Source organism: Balaenoptera musculus, chromosome 10, assembly GCF_009873245.2.
Source record: "Balaenoptera musculus isolate JJ_BM4_2016_0621 chromosome 10, mBalMus1.pri.v3, whole genome shotgun sequence".
Lineage (NCBI taxonomy): Eukaryota > Metazoa > Chordata > Mammalia > Artiodactyla > Balaenopteridae > Balaenoptera > Balaenoptera musculus.
Window position 1 is genome coordinate 33450851 of NC_045794.1, and position 16516 is coordinate 33467366.

General features: G+C 39.7%; 1 protein-coding gene and 1 non-coding gene across 19 annotated transcripts in view; both read right to left on the reverse strand.

Annotated features, from left to right (window-relative positions):
* Positions 1–16516, reverse strand: part of PRICKLE1 (prickle planar cell polarity protein 1) — a 107802-nt gene that overhangs the window by 56657 nt on the left and 34629 nt on the right. For 2 of the 18 annotated variants that reach the window (XM_036866633.1, XM_036866629.1), the window contains exon 1: positions 13404–13539. The exons of the other annotated variants lie outside the window; for them this stretch is intronic. The gene's annotated coding sequence lies outside the window, so the exon portion shown is untranslated. Of the gene's footprint in view, positions 1–13403; positions 13540–16516 lie in introns of those variants that run through there. 18 annotated transcript variants of the gene reach the window in all.
* On the reverse strand, positions 13813–13885 carry TRNAN-GUU. Its single transcript has one exon. It is a non-coding gene; the product is annotated as a tRNA-Asn (tRNA).

A 16516-nucleotide genomic window follows, 5' to 3' on the forward strand; every position in this document is an offset into this window, starting at 1 on the left:
TTGCCCTTCAGAACAGTGACCATGGCTGCAGTGTGGAAAATGGTTCAGAGGAATGCAGAAAGAAGCCTAGGCAGAAAGACCAGTTGGGAAGCTGTTAAATAATCACGGTGCCTTAAGCGTGGCAATGAAAATGAGAGGAAGGCTTAGATTTGAGGGTGAGTTCCCAGGAAGACAAAATAGTCTATGGTGCTTGAATGTTACAGGGGCCATTGTGAGATGGCCTTGTCAAGGACAACGTGTCCAGTATCAAACTGTGAACCAGCACTATCTCTACACATTCAGATGATTAAGCAGTTAAGAAAGGAGAAGTGAGGAAGTCAGATTGGGTCACTGGGAAAGGGTAGAATTTAACGGTGTGTTTTCCTAAAGGAAAGATGCAACTCAAGATTCACTTAGCAGGCAACAAGCACTACTGGAGGCCCCATCTCATGACCAGGACACCTTGTCATGAAAAGACTTTACTGGGAGCCCATGAAGACATGGCATGCAGAGGGCACTTAATAAATGCGTGTCATGAATTTGATAAGCAGGAAGTGAATAAAACAGTGGACTGGGTCTCAAAATTACCTGAATCTACTGAACTCCTGTGTTTTGATTTTTTTCATTTATAAAGTGGAGATGAGGGCTTCCCTGGTGGCGCAGTGGTTAAGAATCCGCCTGCCAATGCAGGCGACATGGGTTCGAGCCCTGGTCCAGGAAGATCCCACATGCTGCGGAGCAACTAAGCTCATGTGTCACAACTACTGAGCCTGTGCTCCTGAGCCCATGAGCCACAACTACTGAGCCTGCGTGCCACAACTGCTGAAGCCCACATGCCTAGAGCCTGTGCTCCACAACAGGAGAAGCCACTGCAATGAGAAGCCCGTGCACTGTGACAAAGAGGGGCCCCCGCTCGCCGCAACTAGATAAACCCTGCGTGCAGCAACGAAGACCCAGTGCAACCAAAAATAAATAAATAAATAAATTTATAAAATGGAGATAAAAATGCTAGGAATTAAAGAAAGAAAATTCTTAAAATAAGCAAGTCCTGATCAAGAAGTATTGATGTTGGAAAGGAGTAACTACCCAAGTTCTGTATCTAATGATAAGCAATCTATTAAAAATTTTATATATACTCTATACTCTTTAATGTCTATCTAAAGTTTTATTTTGTATCTTTTTGCCATAAAGCAATTAAACAAATAAAATGAAGTGCAAGCTTTCTCAAATTTACATGGGAAAGCTAAATTTGTATGGAAGTCTTACTGTGGAAAAAATTATATTTAAGGAAAGTTTTGAGAAAAACTTCTTAAGTTTGAGAAAAAATGAATATTTGCAAGAAGTCTTCATATTTATAAAGATAAGAACATAATACTTATGGCCTGGTTTTACAGTTGTCTTTAAACATTATTTCATAATAAAACATTATTATTTTAAAGATCTTAGGTATTAGGAAAAAGTTAAATGTATTAAATTTAAATTGCCAGAAATTTTTATATTCTATCAATCAGGCAGAATTTGATGTAATTAGAAATGTTTGGAATATAACAGTGAGACTCCATTTGATATTCTCACAGCGGCTCAAAAAAATACCCACTGACATACCTATTAGAATGGCCAAAATTCAGAACACTGACAACACCAAATACTGGTGAAGATGTGGAGCAATAAGAACTCTCAGGGGCTTCCCTGGTGGCGCAGTGGTTGAGAATCTGCCTGCCAATGCAGGGGACACGGGTTCAAGCCCTGGTCTGGGAAGATCCCACATGCCGTGGAGCAGCTAGGCCCGTGAGCCACAACTACTGAGCCTGCGTGTCTGCAGCCTGTGCTCCGCAACAAGAGAGGCCACGATAGTGAGAGCCCCGTGCACCGCGATGAAGAGTGGACCCCGCTTGCCGCAACTAGAGAAAGCCCTCGCACAGAAACGAAGACCCAACACAGCCAAAAATAAATAAATAAAATTAAAAAAAAATAAGAACTCTCATTCATTGCTGGTAGGAATGCAAAATGGTACAGCCACTTTGGAAGACAATTTGGTGGTTTCTTACAAAACTAAACATACTCTTACCATACAATCCAGCAATCACACTCCTTGGTATTTACCCAAAGGAGATGAAAACTTATGTTTACAGAAATATGGATGTTTATAGCAGCTTTACTCATAACTGCCAAAACCTGAAAGCAACTAAGATGTCCTTCAATAGGTAAATGGGTAAATAAACTGTAGTACATCCAGATAATAGAATATTCAGCTCTAAAAGAAAGAAGGTATGAAGCCATGAAAAGACATGGTGGAAACTTAAATGCATATTCCTAGGTGAAAGAAACCAATCAGAAAAGGCTACATACTGTATGATTCCAACAATACGACATTCAGGGAAAGGAGACAGTAAAAAGATGAGTAGTTGCCAGAAGTTGGGGGAAGGTAGAGCACAGACGATCTTTAGGGCAGAGAAAATACTCTGTATACTATAATGATGAATACAGGCCATCATATCCCATACAATATACAACACTATGAATGAACTGTATGTAATATAAACTATGGGCTTTAGGTGATTATGATGCATCAATGTAGGTTCATCAATTGTAACTAACGTACCACTGCGGGGAGGGATGCTGATCGCGGGGGAGGCCGTGCGCATGGCGGGGCAGGAGGTATGTGGGAAATCTCTGTACCTTCCTCTCAGTTTTGCTGTGAACCTAAAACTGTACTAAAAATATTTTCTTTTAATCTGTTGAGTGTGAAAAAATCAAGAAATAATCATCACATACCTAATATGTAGGTGTACGATGAGCATATGAATGAGCTATGCTAGCTAAGTTTTTAAGGACTGCACAGCCCTCCAGCATCCTAGTTAGAGAGCAGTCCTTGTAGCCTCTCAAATAAATCTTCACGTGAAAACCAAAAGATGGCTCTTTGCCTCTGAAGTACCACCACGAAGGGAAGCTTCCCTTGAAAACAGCCCCTCTTCCTCTGCACTTTTTTTTTTAAAGAATGGATGTGTCGGATTTAGACCTTCTGCTCTGTGGCACTACACACGGAAACACTTACAAAATTGCACTAAAAAATGGCAGGTTCTTTTTTTAATTAGGAAAAATTTCTAGTCCTTCAAAACTAGATATTTTGCTTTGATTTTATTTGTAATCAAAATATTTCTCTGGAAGCATTTTCTGTAGCCTTAATTACTCAATTAAACATGTTCCTATGTGACTTTCATGTCGCCACTGCATGATAATCCCACAGATGGCAAAGATTTAATATGGAATTAAACTAAGCTATTAATTATATATACAAGTTAAAAGAAATCTAAATGAATGACCTCTAAAAAATGTTTCTCATACTTGTCTGTTTACCTGGGAGATACAAGAGTCAAGCTAGAAACAGAGTAAGGATAAAGTGCTTGTAGTTTGCTACTTGTTTTTATGAAATAAAATACTAGCCTTTTATTTAAAATGCCACCATAGGATAAAAATGTGATTCTTACAGAAGTCAGGTCATCTCAGATCTACTGCTACTATATCTGATTGAAAATTGAAAACTATCCCAAGCTAGTACGACATGGTGTACTTTCATGTACGTTTAACTGAGAGGCAGATGGCGAAGTCTGTAAAAGATGACTTTCACTGAAGACTCATGTTAAAGTGAATAAATGGAGAACCTTTTTTTTGCAATCAGATGGCAAAGATGGGAAACATTCACTGCAAGTTAGGAATAAAAGAGTTATGTAAATATTTTTATCTTGGATGGTTATCTCCTCTGGAGGGAAGACAAAGCAACTAAATAATAATCCAAAATGTATAGATAGTAGAGTCTTACATAACATTATCCTCGGGGGGTAAAAATTCTTTTTTGGTAGTTCTGAATACCATTCCATTGAAAGTCAGTTTTCTCTTCTCCCCTCACTCATAAAGGGAAAAATCCAGCTTGGAGTTTCTGTTCATGGAGGTAGGGTTTGGATCAAATTCATTAGATCCAAAGTTAGGAAAAAGGAAGAATTTGTCAAGTTGGATTAAATTATGGATTTTTATTTCTGCTTCTTTCATTGGTAGACAATGTAATTCATTACTTTAAATGAAACACTGACAGAGAACCTGTAACTCTTTATTTTATACTTTAGAAATGCCATGAATCATTCCCCCTAAATTATATTGAAGTCGCTGTTTAGTGACTTGCTAACTTCCCTAGTCAAACATAAGCTCTCTTTTTGGATCGACATTTTCTTTACTACTCCCCTGGGGAAACGAAAGAGAGTTCAGCAACTCCTGAAGCTTCCTGACTTTTTCCCTAAGAGTCCCTGAGACACTAGAGAAAAGTACAAAAGGCAAAAACCCTAAGTAAGCAAGGAAGGTTTCACAGAGGATCTACTGGCCAAGTGACACAAAAAATTAAGTGTATTTTGTCCAGTTAATATTACAAGAAAATCACAACCTTGTTCATCGAACATATGCCTTATCGCTAAACATCCTAAGGCTTTGTTTTTAATGTACAATAAATAGTGTTAAAACAGTGGTACCTTTCCACCAATGATAGATCTAATACTCTGGATCTCTGATAAATGATCTTTTAGGCTCACAACCCCTTCCCCCTTCACATCATGTAGTTTTACAAAGATAAATCAGAAAGGTTTAAAAAACTATATACTGAAAACCTTTTCCATTTCATGATTGTCTACAGGCAACAACCGAGAAAGCGTATGTGTTTTAATTCAGGAGGAAGAATAACGCTGAGTCCAACTCGTAACCCCTTGCAATTCACATAAAACATGAAAATTCAGAGCCAACTTTACAGACAACTTAGAGCTAATTTTGATTTATTTGAATATAGTTGACATGATATTTCTGATTCAATGTAAAATGAGCAATGGTTAATAATCAGAAGCATATCTTTCTCTACAAGGCGGATGATAACATAATGAGAAACAAAAGCATTATTTTTTTCTTCTTCATTTATTTATAACATATTTCTCATTTAAAAATTTCTGTTCTCGGGCTTCCCTGTTAGCGCAGTGGTTAAGAATCCACCTGCCAATGCAGGGGACACGGGTTCAATCCCTGGTCTGGGAAGATCCCACATGCTGCGGAGCAACTAAGCCCGTGCGCCACAACTACTGAGCCTGCGCTCTAGAGCCTTCGAGCCACAGCTACTGAAGCCCGCGTGGCTAGAGCCTGTGCTCCGCAACAAGAGAAGCCACCGCAATGAGAAGCCTGTGCACCACAACTAAGAGTAGACCCCACTCACCACAACTAGAGGAAGCCTGTGCGCAGCAATGACGACCCAACGAAGCCAAAAAAAAAAAAAAAAAAAAATAAGGATTTCCATTCTCCCAGCATTTCTACTTCTAGCAGTAAATCCTAAGGAAGTAATCAGAGATGTGCAAAAAGGTTTATGTACAGGGTGTTCCAAGAGTAATTTTTAATTCTGAAAAATAAGAAGTGCCTTGAAGATTCAACATTATGGGACTGATTAAGAATTAAATAATTATATTCAAGTGGTATAAAATTGTGCAGCTATAAAAATGATGCTATAGAACCAGTGCTGTCCAACAGAAATAGAGTGTGAATGATATTTGTAACTTTAAATTTTCCAGTAGGTGCATGAAAAAAAGTTTTTAAAAAGTGAAATTAATTTTATTACTATATCCTATTTAACCCAATATTTCAACAGGTAATCAATATAAAAATTAGTAATGAGGCATTTTCCCTTTTTTTGTACTTCCTCTGGAATTTGATGTGTTTTTTGTAGTTATAGCACATCCTAATTCTAACTAGCCACAATTCTAGTGCTCAACAGCCCATGCTGCTGTGGTGACAGTACTGAACAGTGCAGTTACAGACAATATTTAGATCTAGAAAGTAGTTAATAATGTATGAAAATTTAAAAACAGATTATATGACATATCTATAGTATGATTCTAATCGTATGCTTTAAAAATTCACGAACAGGAGAAAAAAGCATAGGAGGGTATATGCCAAAATGCTCACAGTATTATTCTAGGAAGCAGGATTATAGTTATTTTCTTGGTTTTTTTTTTCTCTTCTGTATTTTCTAAATGTTTGAAAATAAACCTGTATTATTTTGAATTTAAGAAATGATTCTGTTAACATGCTCCAATCAGCACTGATTAGATTTATGATGACCTTAGACATTCAACTCTTTCTAAGAATTTGATCCCTGAAAAGTAACTGTATTTATTTTGTATTTCATACTAGTGAGTACAAATTTCATTGTCCTTAGAGAATAATTCACCACTATGTACAAGATTTATATTTTGAGCATGAGCCCTAACATTTGCCCCTTAAATGTAGTGTGTGTATTTACAGTATAAGAACTGTGAGTAAATTATTTCATTGCCTGTTAAATAACCATTTTAAGTCTAGACAAAAATCATAAATAGCCATTATTTATAAAGTTTCCATTCAAGGTACTCGGGAAATTGTATAATAAATAGGCAATGTGACCAACACCTCCTCGTACCCCCAAACCACACACAAAAAAGAGAGAGAAAATATATAAAATTGGCAAAGATGCTAAATACAGACAATATCCACTTTGAAAAAGGGAGACTAAACTAAAATGACTGTTGCAAGCTCGGCATCCACCTTCAAGGAGCAGAGAGCTTACTCTGCTGACCCTCTTCATCACTGTAGCCCACCCTCCCAAACCCCACACAAAAGGCTCTTAAGACAAACCAGCCTATATTTCCTCTTCAACCATCTCTTCTCAATATTCCCCATCACTAGCTCTGCACTGTCTAGCTCTCTGGCATTCCTCATTTAATCCTCAACAAAATTCCTGTGACCCTTAAGGAGGTCCAGAAAACGTCTGACATTAATTTATTTTACTGATAAATATTTACTGAGCTCCTACTTACTGCATTAAAGTGGGGCTTACATCAGCTAGGAGAAATACACAAAAACATAAATATACAAAAATAATTTTAAATGGTGGTAAGGAAAATAACGGAAATGAAGAGAGTGCTATGGAAGAAGATTAATAGACTGGGGCTTGGGGCAGGAGCAGGGTGGTGGTCAGGAAAGCCCTCTCCAATGACAAAGGACAAACCCACTGATGCTGAGACCTGATGGATGAGAGGGAAAAAGCGGGAAGAAGTGCCTTCCTGAAGATGTGCATGTCCCAGCCCCGGGTGGATGGCAGCCCAGGTAAATTCAGGAATCCAGGGTTGGCTGGGTTAGGGTTAGGGAGCGGAAGAAGGCTGGAGCCACTCCAGCCCGTGGGAGTCTAGCAGAGGGGCCAGTGCGTAAGCATGGTCATTACTAGTACTAACGACGAGAGCAATAGATAAAATATGAGCATTTTTGACAAGCTAAGGCACATGCTAAGAGCTTTGCACACAATCATGGACTAATTCCACACAGCAGCCCTTTGAGGTAGGGGTGATGAAGCACCTGTGAGGTTAGACCCTTGTCTGAGGTGACATGACTCGTCGAGGGCAGGGCAGGGGTCTGCTGACACAGCATCCTCTTGGATGAACTGCCTCCCCTTCCAAGTTTTGCACCCTGATCCATTGCCACCAGAGTTATGGGCAAAGGCAGAGTTTTTTGAAAGAGGATACTGGAAAAAAAACAAAGAAACTGAGATTTCTGTTCCTAGAAGGAGAAACCTATCTTATGGACACGGAAGACCACATTCGCTCATGTCTAAACCACAGAGGAAGGACAAAGAAAAATATGTGTAGCACGCTATAGCATATACCTGCAGGTTTTGTCTTCCTGACGCGTTACTTTCATTTTTTTCTAGTAAAAACTATTTTCTTTGGGCAGCTCTCCCTCCCCCTCTCTCGGTCTACAGTGGTTTTGGTAGGGCAGACCCTACCCCTGGCTTTAGGGCTGAGCACATGACTTTTCACACCTAGGCAACTGGAACACTTCATTCCCTCGGCCAGTTTCAGGCTCAGAGATGGTACATGACTGACGGCATATGAGCTCGATCTGGGGCTTCCCTGAATGACTGAGAAAGACGTAAGGTCACAGACGCTGGTGTGCACACCGCCTCCATATCGGACGACACTGCCTGAGGAGGAAGCCAGTGAGGAGAAAAACGTGCCTGGAGATGAAGAGGTAAGAGTCCTTATGAATCACTGAGCACAGGGGTTCAAACAAACTAGAAGCAAGAGTTACTCCTCGACTTTCCAGCTGAATACACCAACAAGCTCTCTTTCTCTGAGAAGCCATTCTGAGTTGGATTGTTCAACCAAAAAAGACCTAGTGTGGATTAGAGTCAGAGCAGACTGGAGAGAAATGAGGGCCAGAGTAAGGCCAGTGTTAGCCAATATGGCAGAAAAGTGGCCATTATATGACCACTGAGAAAGCAGACCCTCAGATGGCTGCAGTAAAACTGTTCCTCCTTCTTGGTGGCAGGCAGCCAACCAAGTGGAAAGCACAACTTTGAGATGCAGGTGCAAACAGCCAGCAGTCAAGAAAGAGTTACTGGATGCTTGAGGGGCGCCAGACTCCGCGCTGGGTGCAGGAATATGTTGATGAACAAGACACAGTCCCTTTCCCCCTTGGAGTTCATAGCTACTCCAGAGGGAAAAGGAAGGAAGCACAGGTGAGCGTACCTACATCATAATTTACCTACAAACTGAACACAGTGCAGTAAAAACAGCACCTGATGAAAAAGAAAGTCTTGGTTCTCTGGTCTAGACATAAACATCGTCCACTGAACTATATAATGAAAGGCTCAAAAGTGCAGAGGCCAAAAGACAGGGAGACCTGGAAGATGAGAGACCAGCCCTGATAGCAGCAGCAGCTATGGGCAGAAAGGGTTAAAACCAGAACTGCAGGAATCTAAGTGGACTCTGGTCTGTTTCCAGAAATAAAGTTGCTGAAGAAAGAAATCAATCTAGGAACTGAGAACAGAACGTCAGGGGGGACACCGCAAAGAGCCAAGGTGAAAGATGCCTCCAGCTGCTACAAAAGGACATGAACACTGCAAGACTTTTCTGGCCTTTACCAGCATAGCTCTCAGTAGCTCATCTCTCTTCCTGACCAATTACTGTATTTCCCTGAGCAATTCTACATCCGCTCCCTCCTCAGTGAGGCGGGACACGAACTGCTCTGCCAAACGCAGGATCCAAGGCCCCAGAACTTACCAAGAACACCTGGTTTCTGGGTTCCTACATTCCTGTGTGTCCAGCCTTCAAACGGGGCCTCTTCCCAACTCGCTGTGCAGATGTGTAGGGTTTTCACCCTATTTGCTACGAAGACTCATTAAGTTACATGCCCAATTCACAGATTTAATTCATATTTAGTGGAGGTGAATGCTCTTAAATTAACTGTTTGGAAAAACTACATGTAGTCCACCTAAAGAGTTATTTTCGTTCTTCTCCACTCTTCTATTTACAAGATCTCAACATAAAGATCCCATTTGGGTGTTGCTAAATTAAAACGCCTCACTCAACACAAATACGCCTCCTGAATTATCTGTTTTGTGTTAACTGGGACCTGAGGGGAGACTCTTCTTGAATAAATGCACCAAGGAACAAAAACGAAAACCCAGTAATAATGGACCAAGTCAAATGGACTTAAATACCAACTCTGATGATTTCAGAAGTCATTTAACCATCACATTGATTCACTTATGCAACAAATTCATAGTGAGTGTTTACTGTGTATCAGACAGTGATCTAGGCTTTGGGGATAAAGCGGGAACAAGACATTTTCTGAATATTTTGTATGTACTGAGTACCAAACTATGCTCTCCTCCTTCGTGGAGATAAATCCATCTTTCCTTCCTACTTTATTGACTCTGCCCAGGATATACTCTTAAAAATGGCATGTCCATGTCAAGACTCAGTTGTTCAAAGAAGCATTCTTTCAACAAAAGCTATCTTGTAACAGTAATACTAAGAAAAAAAAGAAAAAAGAAACCCCAAAACAAACACAAAAAACCTTTAAGATCATCTAATTCAACCCATCATCTACAGATGACAAACCTGAGGCAATGTAAGTTAAGGGTACTTCCCCAAGGTGGTCCATATCATTAGTGCTCAAACAAGTATTAAATTTCTTGGTTTTTCATCCAGTGCTTTCTTCTCCTGCACCATCCAATATGGTAGCCACTAGCCCCATGTGGCTATTTAAGTTTAAATTTAGAATTAAAAATTCAGTTCCTCAGCTGCACTACCTCCATTTCAAGTGCTCAACAGCCACATAAGCTAGTGGCTCTTGTACTGGGCAGCGAAGAAAAGAGATTATTTCCATCATTGCAGAAAGTTCATTGGACAGTGTTGTAGGGTCTAAAACACACTGCTTGCGTTATTCCAGCTCAGCACTTCTCAAACTCTAATAGGCATAGCACTCAATCTGTGGGGGTCATGTACAAATGCTGGTGCTGATACACTATAGGTCGGGATGGGGCCTGACATTATACAGTCCTCATAAGCTTCCGTCCACAGAACTGCCCTGGGTCTGAGGACCACACTTGGGAGTATGGAGTGTCAAGGTTCTGTTTCAATACTGCAGTTAATACTGCAAGAGTTAGTGTCCTAACAGTTTAATGTGTAGGATGTTTTTGTCTGCCCCATGAGATTTTAAGCTGCTTAAGACAGAGCAACATGGGCTTCCCTGGTGGCGCAGTGGTTGAGAATCTGCTTGCCAATGCAGGGGACACGGGTTCGAGCCCTGGTCTGGGAAGATCCCACATGCCACGAGGCGGCTGGGCCCGTGAGCCACAATCGCTGAGCCTGCGCGTCTGGAGCCTGTGCTCTGCAACAAGAGAGGCCGCGATAGTGAGAGGCCCGCGCACCGCGATGAAGAGTGGCCCCCGCTTGCCACAACTAGAGAAAAGCCCTCGCACAGAAACGAAGACCCAACACAGCCATAAATAAATAAATTAAAAAAAAAAAAAAAAAAGATAGAGCAACACATCTTATACTTCCCATCCCTCATCATGACTGCACAGCGTAGGGTTAGACCAGGAGTAAGTTTTCCTATCTATAAGTGCATTATATTTGGTGCAAGTTACTGCAATGCTACACATAAACACATACACATAAACAGTTTCTTTCCTTTTGTTTTTTTGGCCACACCGCACAGCTTGTGGGATCTTAGTTCCCTGACCAGGGACTGAACCCAGGCCCTCAACAGTGAGAGCACGGAGTCCTAGCTACTGGGCAGCCAGGAAATTCCCTCTTTTTCTTTTTAAAAGACACCAGGTCTTTGATCTAACCATTCATTGCCTTTGATTTCCCAAAAGTGAGACACTGGTAGCTGTACTATGTCAACCTCAAGAAAACACATAGGAATTAATTGTATTTAATGGCTTTAAAATGAATTGTGAATTTTACTAAAGCATACATATTTAAAATAATTTTTAAATAGTTGAGAAAATATATATAAGGTATATTTGATAGCTGAATGGATGCTAAATAGTCTCCTGAAAGTACAATTGAATATCCAAGTTGTCTCTACAATTAGAAAATGATTAAAATATTTACAAAAATAATACAATCAGAAATTTTATCTGTGTCTTTAAATTACTGTGGCCTTATTTCCTAGCCTGGAAACACAGAGCACCCTTTCTTAATGGGACAGCTGACAGCTGTCTTGGTATGAGCAGGCACTTCTATAATTCTTATCATAGTTTTCCATCAGCAACTTCCATTTTCCTAGAAATTTCAGTGATTACTATATATAGTCAGTTATTAATTAACAACTTTGTATTAGGTTTAAGAGTTCAATCACTTTTGTATCTAAAAGTCACATATTTATGCATTAAGTTTCTAAAGAAATGAGTCCTTTGTGCCTTTCTAAATGTATTCCTTATAAAGCAACAGGAAAAAAAAGTTTTATTAATGCACAAGACTGAAAGAAATGTCAAGTATGCTAGAGTTCTGGTTTTGATTTTGGACTTCAGAGAAAGTAAAAGAAGCAGTGGAACAGAAGAGCCCTGTAATTACAATCTAATGTCCTAGAGAAGACTATCTGATATCTCTTCCAGTTGGCATTCGAGCCGGTGTAAGAAAATCAACTGCGATCAGTACAACACAAAGTCATCCCACCTCGTCAAGATCATCAGGAATTACACTGGGAGTACGTCATGAACCTCCCTGGTTTTGTTTAAGACCTTCTTGGACACATTAAAAGATGGAAATGTTTCAAGAGTTAAATCAATAAATTTATGTATGCTACACAACCTAAGCCAATAAAAGTTTGTGCTAAGATTCCTCAAACTCCTGCTTCATTCTGGGGAGGGTTAACTAAATGAGCATTTTTTCCCCTAGGAGGAGAGTAGACTGCTCTCCGGCAGCAAGATGGCAGCAGTATGATGGTTGACAGTTTGAGTCTGGAGTTACTGGCTGCATACAAATTCTCCACTCAGCCTCCTCATCATGTCAGCCTTAGGAAAATTAGCTCTCTTTAAGACTCAGTTTCTTCATCTGTAAAATGGGAATGAGAATTGGATTGCTGGGAGCATTTAATGCAATACTGATCATATGGCACTTGACACAGCAAATAAGCATGTAGCACACAGTAAGCTTTAAATGAACCTTAATTATTTTTACTAGGTCTGAAAGGGATATATCATAGCTCAGTGGCCATGAAATATTTTCCTTCACTTTCATCAAGCTCCTTTAAGACCTCTTACTTTGTGTTTGTATCTAGAAATCTTCCCTTAAGATATAAAAAATATCTACTTATGAGAGAAATAAAAGATGTATTTGGGGATTTGTTTTTTCAAAACAAGTATGTTATCTGCTCACCTGGAAATGCTCTATAGCCCCTATTCAGAGAGAAAATGATTCAAAGACACTGAAGTATAATCTCAATAAATATAGTATCAATATCCAGATTGAGTCAGTAACATTAGATACACTCCTCTAGAAGAAAACTTTCAGTCATGGGGTTGCTGAAGTGAGGTCCAAGTAGCTCAGAACGAAGTAGAAGTAGACAAATTCATAATTTATATTGCATAGGGGAAAAATTTGACTTAGTTCACAAAGAGGACTGTTTTTGTCCTTCAGTATCTAGTCTGGTTGTTGCCTACACAAGAATCATGTCAACTCCTCTCTTTTCTTATTGAGCGCAGAACTGACTGAGAGAGAACAAGAACCATTCTCCTCATCAGGGACAAGAGACAGTGGTCCCAGTAACAATCACTCAGGCTGGCCAAGCTCCCATCATCAGCCAAAGAAAGGGCTTGTGTATCAGCACAGTCAGGTGAGAAGGGGTCTGATGTGCACACTCCCTGCATCAGGGTGACCTTTCTCTGAAGGGAGGGCGGTGGACACATTCCCATCTAAGATGTTTATGACAGTGCTAGTCAGTAACAGAATCCAGGCCCCCTCCAGTCATAGGGTGCGGGGCAGGGGGGCGGCCTGGAGCAAGGAAGAGAAACAGGCTTGACACTGCACATGTGCATAGCACCGTCCCATCTACAAGGTCATAACAGAACTCACTTGACCATGGTCCTCATGAGGTTGGTACAGTTATTTTATCTTGTCAAGAAATGAAGGTCTGAGGGGAAGATGGCATGCCCAAGAAAACCAGCAACGTGGCAGAGGTAGGAACTCCATCCATGTCATTCTGTGGGCAGAGGGCGAGAAAAGGGTTGTGGGGAGGGAAGCACTCAGAACTCGGCTGTGGCAGCACTAGATTTCACCAAGGTGTGGTTCTTGTGGCCTTTGGTTTTATTTTCTACACTGTCAAAGCAAGTAAGGTTATAAAACTGGGGTTTTTATGTAATTTTTCATAATATCATCAAATATTTCATCTCTATTCAAAATTTTCAATTTGTTTTTAATTTAAATTTGTTTAAATTTCTTTTTTTTTTTTTTTGGCTGCGCCACTTGGCTTGCGGGATCTTAGTTCCCAGACCAGGGGTTGAACCTGGGCCCTCAGCAGTAACAGTACAGAGTCCTAACCACTGGACCACCAGGGAATTCCCTATAATGTTTTAATAGCAGCTTTTTCCTCACCTAACCAGGATCCGAACAAAGTGGTACACTGCGTTTGGTCACTAGGTCTATTTAGACCTTTTAGACTAGAATAGCGTCCCCATCATTTCTTTAAATCGCACTGGCTTTTTGAAGCATCACAACTGTTGTCTTCTAGAAGGGCCACATTCTGGATTTGGTTGTTTCCTTATATCGTCTTTTAACATATTCTGCTAGCCCCTCCATTTCCTGTAACCTGTGTCATGTTTGATTGGATTCTTGCAAAGAAGATTTCACTGGTGGTGGTATGCTTCACATTGTTTCACATTGCTCACGTTGCTTCCTATTGTTTCATATCAAGAAACATATAAGATTGCTCCGCTGTTACCGAATTTCAGAGTGATCACTTGGTTTAGTTGGTGAGCACCGTATTTCTCCATTTTAAAAGTGGGTTTTGTTTTACTTTTTGTTTTTGTCAATCGTTAGTATACGTAATTTTTTTGGTACTATGTAGATATGCTATTCCTCAACAATTTCTCAATTTTTGTAGCTATTTTTTATGTTATGTTTGTAAATCTATCATGTTTTACCAATTAAAATCCTCCTGCGACATTCATTATTTGGGTTGGGAATCTGGTGAGCCAAATCTGCCCTACTCCCACCTCCCAGTGTCACATTCATAGACCCAACCGCAGGTTCAGGCCTTTTTCTCCACGTGCCAAGTAAAGATGGTGGGCCTTACCTTTTGCAGGACAGGGGAGTTCCATCACGATATGGACAGAATTCAATCTCTACCCAAAACTCTAAGAACAATGCTAACCATCTGGTAAAATTAGTTATGCTTTTGAAAATGTTTATTTTATCAAAGTTTTATATACACACACAGACACACATACACTTTTTAAAAGCAAAACAGTGCTAAAAGGCTCACAACAGAAACAGTAGTCATTTGGCCGCCCTTGGCCAAGAGTCAACCACTTTTAACTCTTGTAGTTATTTCTTCCACTACTTACCTCCATATTTCTAAATAATATGTAGAACTAGTACACTTAATTTAAAAATTTTAGTCATTATCTCTGACTTTCTCTTACAGTAGATGAGGATTAGCTGCTTTTCCTATTACTTGCTTTGGAGGAGAAGTGAACGTGAACTCCTAAGGTGACCACACTGAATTTTGACAACAACTAGCACATGGTTAGTGGGCCTTAAAAATACTGTTGAATGTCATTGGATGAATGATATAGATATCCAAATGCATAAAGCCAGGATGCATTCTGCAGTTTCTCATAGCAAGTATGCATCGAGCAGAATGTAGGAGAAATACCTAATCTCCCCAAATCACATACATTTAAGTTGGTTATTTGTATTTTGTTTTAGTATGTTCTTAGAAAACATTAAAATTCAACACATTAAAATATTTTTAAAAGAGGAATGTCATGAAACTAATTTAAAGGACTCAGTAAAAACATCTCTGCAGCCCAAAGATCTTTTTTCAAGTAAATTCTTAATTGGCAGTAGAGAAAGAAATCTCTACTTTCTTACTTTAGATGTGAGAAAGTAGTCTTTTCTAAAAATGATGAGCAAACATGCTTGAAAATATATGGGAGACCTTCCCTGGAGTCATGCAGGCTCAGAATTCAGCCCTTTGCCTCACAGAATTTCAAAGTTTGATGCTAAGCCAAAAAAAAAAAGTATAAGTTATGAGTACTCTGAAAAGACTCCCACCTCATTAATATGTCTCAAAACACATTGCTTAAGGGTAAAGTTAATTAAATCACAGTACACATAAATTTGAAATGGATGGATAATCAATCACAGACAAAATTATGTTATACAAAGACAAAATAGGTGTAGTGGACATTAATAAAAGTTAAATGAAAACAGATTCATACAATGGAAGGAATTTTTCACCTGACTTGCTGCTGCCTCTTTGTATTATCCAGCTTTCGGGACTATCTGAGGCAAACTGATGAAAGAATTAAATATTCTTCTTCACTTGGAACCCTTTAAAGTGGCAAATCTTCCATTTAGTACTTGAGAATTTCTCAAGCTGACTTCAACCAGCATCAAATTTTCTAACAAGGCACTAAAACTCTTAAATTTACTGGCTGAATTATGTAGCTTTGTGAATTTTCCAAGAACTCTCTCTCTGTGTTTTGTTGTTGTGTGTCTTTGGGCCTTTCACTTTCATTGCATTTCAACTATTTTGCAAGAAGAGAAAAGAAAGAAAGAAATTGAAACCAGCCATTTTGATTACTTGTTAATAGTTCTGACAAAATAAGACCCTGAGTTTTGTTTTTTGTTTTTGTTTTTGTAATTAGCTGCAGGCTCCAAGTATTCATGTATTATTACTTACAGGAGCAATCTGGAGCAGATTTGAAATTATTTTCTGTAGCTGGAATAATTTCTACCCCCTGTAATATTATTTCCCTTATATGTCGAGCTTTTATAACATTGAATCTCAGAATGGGGAGGCTCTTAGAATGAGCTACTTTCGGGGCTTCCCTGGTGGCGCAGTGGTTGAGAATCCGCCTGCCAATGCAGGGAACACGGGTTCGAGCCCTGGTCTGGGAAGATCCCACATACTGCGAAGCAGCTGGGCCCGTGAGCCACAACTACTGAGCCTGCACGTCTGG